Source organism: Triticum aestivum, chromosome 1B (assembly GCF_018294505.1).
Source record: "Triticum aestivum cultivar Chinese Spring chromosome 1B, IWGSC CS RefSeq v2.1, whole genome shotgun sequence".
NCBI lineage: Eukaryota > Viridiplantae > Streptophyta > Magnoliopsida > Poales > Poaceae > Triticum > Triticum aestivum.
Window position 1 is genome coordinate 364,414,318 of NC_057795.1, and position 10,946 is coordinate 364,425,263.

At 49.8% G+C, this 10,946-nt stretch overlaps 1 pseudogene; it reads right to left on the reverse strand.

The window, feature by feature from the left end:
* Positions 1–803: 803 nt before the first annotated feature.
* LOC123078550 (ER membrane protein complex subunit 8/9 homolog) lies at positions 804–10,086 on the reverse strand (annotated as a pseudogene).
* Between the last annotated feature and the right edge of the window lie 860 nt (positions 10,087–10,946).

Consider the following 10,946-nt stretch of genomic DNA (forward strand, 5'->3'; position numbering starts at 1 on the left):
CAAAGGCATGTTCGGCGGATGGCAAAGGCTTTGCCATCAGCTAGCAGATGGCAAACAGTTCGTCTGAAACCCTGCCGATAAAGGCTTCTTTGCCATCTGCTGGCTGATGGCAAAGAGCCTGTGGCTTTGCCATCAGCTGGCAGATGGCAAAGCCTATTAACGGGGTTAGCCCCATTAGAAGGCTAACGGCATACTTTGCCGTCTGCCAGCAGATGGCAAAGGCTGCAGGCTCTTTGCCGTCTGCCCGCAGATGGCAAAGGCTACATGCTTTGCCGTCTGCTAGCAGATGGCAAAGAGCTTTGCCATCTGCTGGCAGATGGCAAAGAGCTTTGCCATCTGCTGGCAGATGGCAAAGAGCCCAAATAGGCCAGCCCAAATTTTACATGTAGATGACACGTGGCCTCTTTGCCATCTGCCAGCTGATGGCAAAGCTCTTTGCCATCTGCCAGCATATGGCAATGTGACTATATTGCCCCATTTAATTTTGTTTTTTCTTATATCAGTTCATTTTCACAGAAAATCAAACACAAATATATTTATATGACCAATATAGCATATTCAACACATATTATCAATAGTCATGAACACATATATATCCAACACATGTTAACAATAGTAGCAAGTTTCATCCGTACATACACGTAGTTTCATCAATATTACATAGTTTCATCCATAGGTAGCAAGGTTCACAAGATAAAAACAAAAACTAAATACAAGCACTCCATCAACCCAAGCTTCCGTGATCTTAAGCAAATCTGTAAAATGGGAAAGAAGAAAGTTAGAAGAAGAAGATTATTATGATGCGGAAATATGCATGGATTGTCAAAACTTGCATTATCCTACTATCACTAGTACAACAAAGCTGTAGGTTGGCATAGTTCATGAACCATGTACATCATGACAAATACAATATCATCCAATGCTCGACTATGAACAAAATTGAACAATTACACCTCACAAAGGCGGAGCATAGAACCAACAACCAAGTAGGAGGCGTATAAGAGGACGTGAGGAGCTCACTGGAGGGGGTTCTAGCCTAGGCCGAGCTTCATCACCATGGATGCGGCTAGGGGAATCAGACGAGTCTACCATCATAGGAGCAGCAGCACCACCACCACCAAAACTGGAATGGTCGGAGCGAATCGCCATCATATGGGTCACCACCACCGAATGATCTTGCAAGGTGTAAAGTCTCCACATAAGCACTCCACCATAAAAATTAACATGTGTACATCGTGCGTAGACTATCATCATAATTAAGATAGAAGACAAATAAGCCACTACGTTCATCCACATAGATTAAATTACCTCAACCGTTAATTTTAGATTTAGACGGCCGAGATTTAAAGATTTAACGTTACATACAAATATTATGAAGGTGCAATGTTTTTACACACAAAAATTCCTTCACGTGTCAACTAAAAAAAGGTTTACCACGTACATATGTCCGTAATGGAAAAGGGCAACCACAGTCAACGTATATGAAAAGGACACTTGCACGCAAAACAACACATGCCCAATTCTGATTTGAATTCTAATAGGAGAAAAAAAACAAAGCCAGCGCTACACAGAGGCAAACCTGCCACCTAAACCAATGTCACGTCCATGTCCATAGCTAAAGAAAAGTACGAAAAGAAAGAGGAAAGCAGTCCGATCTGCATATGAAATCCCTAACAAGAAGTAATGCATTTTATTTAATTTTTTTTACGGTGGGCATTTGATTTAAATTATAATATTTTTTAGGAATATCAAGCTTTACTCCTTTTTTTTAATTTTGCGAGAATATCACACTTTATAGAACTCCAAATGGGGCCTGAATTTTGCGGTAAACGTAACTTGATAGAAATAATTAAAGGTGGAAGCGCAATGTAAGACCCAGCTATTTTCACATGTATATACATTAGTTCTAGGAGGAAGGTGAGGTACATCTTTCATGTCCAGGATCCTAACTAAACTATTTTAACAGAATAAAGATACACCCTACTTATTTTTAAGACATAATATAATGTAATGTACATTATTTTTGAACATAAACAAATCTAAGCAACTTTGGAACTAAAACAGTGCTGAAACACGGATCCAGTTTCAAATAAAATTAGAATTTCATTTATTTTCTGTACCATGCACAATATGAAAACGGATAACCCATGTGAATGTAACATGCAGCAGATGTATCAAGATACGTTGGTTGCTTTTTCAACAAAACATAGAAAAATGTAATATATGTATCGACAAGATTGAGTTGGATGGGACTGTGGAAGAGAGTTGAGTTTTGGCAACTCAAATTTTATGTCTTTATCATGTTAAGAACTATCTGAAGCCATCATGGAATGGTTACATCATACAGGAGTAAATATTCAAAGTAAGAAATAATATCAAATACATGATAAGTCATATTAGTTTCACTTAATTACTAGATGAAAACTATATGCATGATTTAAAAAGAAATGCTTTGATGAGAACAGTGTAGAAGAGAGCTTCTAACAATGTTTAGATTTGAACTTTTAAATTATGTGAAAGGATTTCTTAAAGCATAACCTCAACATGTTACTCCTTTGGTTTCTAATTAGCTATAGACAATGAATCCTAAAAGCTATAGAGAAAATTTGTACACTTAAACATTTTTAAGAATGACTATCAACATTTTAAAGCTTTAGCTTGATTACATCAAGGAATATTCCATTAATGGTTTGTTTTCAAAGTATTGTTTTCCAGGAAAAAAACATGTTCATATAAGAAACAATGGTCCAGGTAGAGTATTCAAGACAATCTCTATATTAGGAGAGATACATCTTTTGCAAAATCTAGCCGCGCAAATGCGCGGGTCACCCCGCTAGTTTATAAAAGAAATACAAAACAAAATATTCAAAAGCTGTACAATGGTTAAGTGCTCACATTTGAATGCTCAAGATGCAGAACGCTTATTTACAATAGTTTAGGTTTTTAAATTTGTCATCTTGAAGCATCACACTAGCAAATGACATGAAAGATCACAGGAAATAACACTGCCCCCTGATCAAGTATACTCTAAGCATCAAAAAAGTCAAACAAGCTCATTGTGCATTTTGTTTTTCAGCATGAGACACAATAAAATGTCTAGAAAATCTATTGAATGGCATCAGTCCCAAATTCTATCTGGTGTGCTAGTAAATCTGGACGATCGATGAACATCAAACATATCAAGGTGGCATGCATAGAAATCTGGAACTAAACTAAGAATTTCGAATTAAAAGAGGAGAAGCAAAGGTTCAGGAATTAGTTGCTCCCATGCCGACGCATTGGTTGTCGAGGTTGAGGAGGTTGTGTCCATGGCCGCACCATCGACCTGAGCTGCAACCCAGCATCCACCGCAGACCCGTCTTTGCGCTCGAAAGAGACGACCTTATATGACAACTCAACAAATTATATGACAACTCCAGAACTGATTCTTAAGTCATAAGGTAATGAAGTAACAGTGTAACACTGCTATCTCTGTTAGTAGGCATAGAACACATATGCCCAAACATATTGCTGCTACTCCTGCTTTTGCACTTAAGGTGAACAAATTGCACCAGTGATTCATAAACCCAAGCATAAATAATTATTTCATGCAGAAGATGGCTGCTTGCATTTCATGGCATTTAGATGGGCATATGATAGTGTGCATGTTGGTTCAGCAACTTTTCAAATTAAGTTGTGATAAATTAAAATATATGCATTGCTCATAGTGTTAAGACGCTAAGTTCAACGAATATGCTAGTGTTCAGTTAATTCTTAGGTAACTTACTGATTTGTGAGATGAAACATGGTAGCCATTTCGAGGCAGTGCATATTAGTTGAAAGTTATAATTCTACAATGATTCAGAAAGTATACACTTAAGCAGCTATAAAGCAAACCTTCTCTTTCCAAAGCCACTCCACAATTAGTTCAATGCATGAAAAATGACAGAAAAAAGGCCTAGAGAGAGAAAATAATGCTCATGTTCGACCATTCATCATTTGAACATATTGATTAGAGGGCTGGGGTGCATGAGAGGATTTCTTAAGAATTAGTTCAAACTTAACCAAAAATAACTAAGCATTCGAAAAAATTAAGCAATTAACTTGCAAGACAGCATACTATGCCTAGCAAGAAGTGAATTATCTAGTGGGAGTCTCACAAGTCAATAATATTGCTGCAAGATCTATTCCATCACTAGGAAGAAAGTCAATACATGGTCTAATTTTCGTAGTTACCAGTAAAAACTTAATAGAAGATACAGTATCTAAGGAAACATACTAATCTCTATCAATTTGAAAGCAATGAAGGGATACTGATTTCCATAGATCATGGGCGAGTACCTGAACAACTGCATCGCGGCTGCTCCCCTTCACCACCTCCTCGAGCTTCACGTTGTCCAGCTAATCGAATCAACACAAAATCAGAAAGGAGAACCCCAATCAGCACCCAAGCGAGATCTCTGCACCCCCATAACCGCTCAAGACAGGGGAAACAGAGGAAATCACAGCATCGACCAGCAGCACGGCGGCGCGGGGGAAGTAGCGGAAGATGTGGTCCCCGACGCGCTTGGCGACGGCGGGGAGGTCGGCGTCGTCGCGGCGCGCGTTGGCGTGGTAGTATCCGACGACGGCGAGGCCCTGCGCCTGGAAGTGGTCCTCGACGAGGGTGAGCGCGAGCTCAAGAGGTGGTGCGGCTGGTGGGAGAGCGGCACGGCATCGGCGACCGAGACGACGGCCGGGGAGGCGGCCGACGAGGAGCCCGTTGACGGTCGCCGCCGGGTGCTTGAGCGCGTGCAGCGCGAGCTTCACGTACGCCGCCTGTGGCGGCGGACGTGGCGGCGGCGAGCGTGTGCGAGCTCGAGAGGATGGATGGATGGCGGCGGCGAGCGTGCGCGAGCGTGGCAGCGGCGAGATTGCATCTAGGGGCGGCGACGATGGAGTGGGGTGGAATAGGGTTTGGGTGGTTGGGCTGCCCGGAGGGTGGGGGTTCTTTTCTTTCTTTCTCTTTTTTTGTTTAGATAAATGGGATGGATGGATGGATGGATGGATGCCATGTCATCAATCCATGACACAAACATTTCAACCAATCAGAACAAAAATAACCCCACAGTTTTTTTACCTGGAAAAAAATAACCCCATCTCTTTGCCATCTGCCAGCAGATGGCAAAGAATCTTTGCCGTCTGCTGGCAGATGGCAAAGGGGTGGGGCTAGTACGCCGTTACACTCTTAACGGCCACAGGATTTGCCAACCTTTTTGCCATCTGCTGGCAGATGGCAAATATTATTTGCCATCCACTAGCAGATGGCAAAGAATTGGCTGATGGCAACCATGTTCTTTGCCGTCTATCAGTTCTTTGCCATCTGTTTTTTATAAGCAGATGGCAAAGACGTTCTTTGCCATCAGTTGGCAGATGGCAAAGAGCTGGCTGATGGAAAATACTCTGTTTCCAGTAGTGTAACATGGGACATCCTGCCCACCATGGCGCCTCCGCACTCCGCTTGGCTGCCCTTCACAACCTTCGGCTTGACACTGAAGGTCTTGAGCCACAAGCCGAAGTGGGGCTGGATGCAGAGGAAGGCCTCGCACACGACGATAAACGCCGAGATGTTGAGGATGAAATTCGGGGCCAGATCATGGAAATCTAGGCCGTAGTAGAACATGAGCCCCCGGACAAAGGGATGAAGTGGGAAGCCCAGCCCGCGGAGGAAATGGGGAAGAAATACTACCCTCTCATGGGGCCTGGGGGTGGGGATGAGCTCTCCCTCGTCGGGGAGCCGGTGCGTGATGTCGCTGGACAAATATCCGGTGTCGCGCAGCTTCTGGATCTGCCCCTCCGTGACGGAGGAGGCCATCCACTTGCCTCCCGCTCCGGACATAGTTGGAGAAGGTTGAGGTGAGAAGTGCGGACTTGGGCGCTGGAGCTCGAGTTCACGGAGATGGATAAGCCAAAGAGGAAGAAGGCGCAGGTAAAAGGGTTGGATCTTTATCCCCTTATATGGGCGGACAAATACATGTGTCCCCACCGGCCTGGTAAAACTCGCTTATCTCCCAAGCGTCACAATCAATGGCGCGGTTGGGTTACCCACGTCCGTATTGATGGGAATCCCGGAATAAGGGGAACACGATCTCTGCTTCGACAAGACATGCCAAGGAAACCACTTCGCTAAACGCGCGGAGGTGGAACAATAAAAACAATTTGAGTAAAGGCTTGGTAGTGGTATGACGTCACGCCACAAAATACGTCAGCAGATTGAACTTGTGTAGTATTATTCTCTCTACGGTGGTACGTGGAATTTATTTTTGCAGAGCCGGACACTATCCTGATGTTCACAATCTTCTATAAATTATTCGGAGGAAGAACCCGCCTTGCAATGCCGAAGACAACATGCGCGCCGGACTCGTCGTCATTGAAGCCTGGTTCAGGGGCTACTGAGGGAGTTCCGGACTAGGGGGTGTCCAGATAGCCGAACTATCATCATCGGCCGGACTCCAAGACTATGAAGATACAAGATTGAAGACTTCGTCCCGTGTCCGGATGGGACTTTCCTTGGCGTGGAAGGCAAGCTTGGCGATACGGATGTGTAGATCTCCTACCATTGTAACCGACTCTGTGTAACCCTAGCCCTCTCCGGTGTCTATATAAACCGGATGGCTTTAGTCCATAGGACGAACAACAATCATACCATAGGCTAGCTTCCAGGGTTTAGCCTCCTTGATCTCGTGGTAGATCCACTCTTGTAACACACATCATCAATATTAATCAAGCAGGACGTAGGGTTTTACCTCCATCAAGAGGGCCCGAACCTGGGTAAAACATCATGTCCCTTGTCTCCTGTTACCATCCGCCTAGACGCACAGTTCGGGACCCCCTACCCGAGATCCGTCAGTTTTGACACCGACATCCGCCCCGCGAGGCTTGGCTCCACGCGAGGGTCTTGAGCTTGAGTCGATGAAGATGGGCCGTACTGGGCCACTGCCCGAGCCACGCCGCAGGCCGCAGGCAGGCAAGTCTGGGGACCCCCGTTCACAGAACACCAACAGTAGCCCCCGGGCCCAAGGCGTGCCCGGACTTGGCTTATGAGAGAAGAGAAGGGGCAAGTGCGAAGCGCCATGGGCCCCAACAGCCTGCGGCCTTGGGTGCCGCGTGGCGGTTGATTGGACGTGGGTGTCTCCACTTCCCCATGGTGCCTCGGCAATCGTTCGACATGACAAGTCCCTGGATGCAAAAATGAGCCATGATTACCTGCGATTGTGGAGGCCGACGGTTGGCCTCCTCCGGCTGTATGTACGGAACGGCGCGAGCCCTTCCAGTCCATCTCTCCTTGCTCCGCATCTTCTTCTTTGCTCCTCCCCCATTGGCTTGTCGCATCCCATGGCGCCCACGAAGAGGTTTTTGGCCGCAGAGAAGGGGAAGGCCCGCCAGGAGGGGCCTAACTCCCCTCCAGCTAAGCGTGGCCGAGGTCGCCCCCGCAAACATCCCGCGACTCCTGCGAAGACTGCCCGAGGTCACGGTGGAGGACCCTCGCTTGGTGAGGGCCACTTGATTGGCAAGGGGAGGTGCGCCGTGGCTGCGCGGCCTCCCCGCCTGTGATTCCATTCGGCGGAGGTGTTGCCGGAGTTTGTCGTTTGGTTGGAGGATCCGGCCGGCACCTGGCTTCAGCTCCCCCGCTTCTTCGCCGGCGAACAGCCGGCTGGTGCCATGGGCGGGCTCTGGCTCCAGGCGGACGGTTGTTGCAGCAGGGCCTCTTGGATGGCGGTGGAGGTTTCCGTTGCCCGGAATGTGGCGCTGACTCACGGCTGGCAAATGTTTGCCCGCGCGCGTGGCCTAGCCAGCGATGCACTCTTCACTTCAAGTTCGACGGTGACGCCACCCTCTTCGTGAAGGTGTTCGGACAAGATGGCCGCCGTGCCGGGTGCTGCCCTAAGAGAGACGACGACGGCCGAATGCTCAACCTTGGAGACGGCGGCAGCGAAGACGAGGGCGGGCCTGCGCCTGGCGGCGCCTGCAACTCGCCAAGTTTGGTGACTCCCCTTCTGACGACAGTTCCTCCAGCAGCGGCCGTGACCAGCCACCGCACCGTCGCACTCGCTTCGAGGGGGGAGGTGGGTCGTTCCACCGTCGCGCCTCGATGAAGCGTAAGGAGGGGACCGCTTGAGCTCCGGAGGGTGATGCTGATCTTCTCCCTTGGGCTGTCGTTGGGCGAGCCACACCCATTTTGTTTCATCTGCATAGAGAGAGAGATGTGGAGCCCCGCGGGGGCGTGCTAGACTGTTGCTTCTAATTATCATGCCGTTTCCATTATTTCCGTGTCGCATTACGGTGTAGCGTGCTCATGTGTAGGAATAACTTATCTTGGTGGGGGGTTCGTTGCGGCGCCAGCCTCTGGAGGCTCCGGCCAGAGGCCTTGTCGTGTGTCTCGAGGCCTGCAAAAAGACTAGCGGTGGGTTAGGCTTTGGACCCAGCCGCTGGGGTGACCGGCTCGGGTCCAGCGTTCGCGCCGTGATGCCCGTGGGGCATTGACCGGGAGGAGTGCTCCCGCTGCGAACTTAGGTCGGGGAACCTCACGAAATTAAACCAGAACACTCGCGAGAGTGCCCGCGCAGCCCCCTCGCGAGTGTTGCGAAAGGAAAGAAGATCCAGGCGAGCGGCAAAGATAGGAAAACGCAGGCCGAGGATGGCGCACAACATCGAAAGCAACTCCAACTAAAGTCCCAAACAAAGATGAACTAGCCAACTGCAGAAAGCAAATGAAAAGTCGCGTCCGACACCTAATTTAATCTTCCACGTCTTCTCACCAGCGCAGAGCTAAGTGCTGCCACTGGGCGTGGGCGGGAGCCCCCGGGGCCCAGGGGCGGCACTCCAAAGACTTCGGGGCGTGTACATCCCCAACTCATTATTACGTGAGAGTGTCACGGGCGGCGAGCTTCACAGGCATTGGCCTTCTTCATAGGCACCAGGCCTTTTCTTGTGGGGGGGGGGGTCGAGCTTCACAGGCATTGGCCTTCTTCACAGGCACCGGGCCTTTCCCAAAAGCGACAAGCTTCACAGGCATTGGCCTTCTTCACAAGCTCCGGGCCTTTCCCACAAGCGCTAGGCCTTGCTTTAGGGGTAGAATCTCCGGAGGTGCTGAATGTTCCACACGTTCTGGATGGGCATCCCCTCCTGAGTCTCCAAGCGCGTGGAGCCAGGCCTGGAAACATGAACAACCTTGAACGGGCCCTCCCACATAGGAGAGAGCTTGTGCATCCCTTCCCTGGAGAGCACCCGCCTGAGTACGAGGTCCCCTACCTCGAGAGTCCTGGGGCGGATGTTGCGGCAGTGGTACCATTGCAGCGCCTGCTGGTATCTTGCCGCCCGCAGCGTGGCCTCCCGACGGCGTTCCTCCCCCAGCACGAGATCCATCCCTCGCACGGCGTCCTGCTGCACTTCGTCGAACGCTAGGACCCGCGCGGAGCAACGCTTGACCTCGTGAGGGAGGATCGCCCCTGCCCCGTAGACGAGGAAGAATGGGGTTTCGACCGTCGACTTGGTTGCGGCTGTGCGGATGGACCACAACACAGACTGGAGCTCGTCGTACCAGCCCCTGCCACAGGCCTCCAGCTTCTTCTTGAAGGTCCTGGTCTTGAGGCCCTTCAGGACCTCCGCGTTGGCTCGCTCAGCCTGGCCATTGCTTCGAGGATGGGCCACTGAAGCATAGCATATCTGCGTTCCAAGATTAGCACAATATGTTTTGAAGAGATTGCTGGTGAATTGCGAACCGTTGTCGGTGATGATGCGGTTAGGCACTCCGAATCGGCTCACAAGGCTCTTGATGAACTTGACTACGGAGCCTGCTGGGATGGTGCGGACAGCTTCCACCTCAGCCCACTTGGTGAACTTGTCGATGACAACGTAGAGGTAGTGATAGCCCCCAGGCGCCCGAGGAAACGGGCCCAAGATGTCCAGCCCCCAAACTGCGAACGGCCATTAGAGGGGTATGGTCTGCAGGCCCTGAGCCGGCTGATGGATCTGCTTGGCATGGAATTGGTAGGCTTCACAAGCCTTAACCAGGTTGACGGCGTCGTTGAGTGCTGTGGGCCAGTAGAACCCGCTGCGGAACGCCATGCCAACAAGGGTTCGCAACGATGAGTGGTGCCCACAGTCTCCGCCATGTATGTCTGCCAGCAACTCTTTCCCCTGTTCCCTAGAAATGCAACATAGGGACACGTTGTTTGGTCGCTTCAGGTAAAGCTCTCCATCTTGAATGCAGTATGCCATGGCTTGCCATGCCACGCATTCTGCGACTTCCTCCTTTTCTGGCAGAGTCCCTTGCATCAAGTAGCTCTTGAGTTCCACGGTCCAACATCCCTCTTGAGGCTCCAGTACCAGGAGCAAGCGTGCTCCTGAGGTCGGGCCACAGGCCGGAGCTCCCAAGGCAGGTGGCTGAGGGAGCTCCGCTCGAGGTTGCGCTGCGCCTGATGGTGGCGCCGCCGCCGAGGGTTTAAAGAGCCTTTCCTTGAAGACTCCGGGCTCCTGAGGCAGCCGCCTGGATGCCCTTTTTGCGATGTCATCAGCCTCCTGATTGGTACCGCGGGGCACATGCTGCAACTCCAAACCCCAAAACTGCTTCTCAATTTTGTGGACCTCTGCCAGATAAGCCTCCATGTGTTCATCCTTTGGCTCATACACCTTGTTGGAGAAGTTGACGAGGAGTTTTGAATCGCCCTTGATGACGAGGCGCTTTACCCCCAAGGCCACTGCAGCTTTTAGGCCCGCTATCAGCCCCTCGTATTCTGCTATATTGTTGGAAACCTTCTCTCCATGCTGGAAACAGAGTTGCACGACGTAGTAGAGCCTGTCCTGAGTGGGGGATATGAGCACCGCGCTAGCCCCCGCGCCATGTCGCGAGAAAGCTCTGTCGAAGTACATAACCCAGTCGTCCGGCGCCTCACTTCCTGGGGAAAGCTACCGGTCCTTGCCTGGTT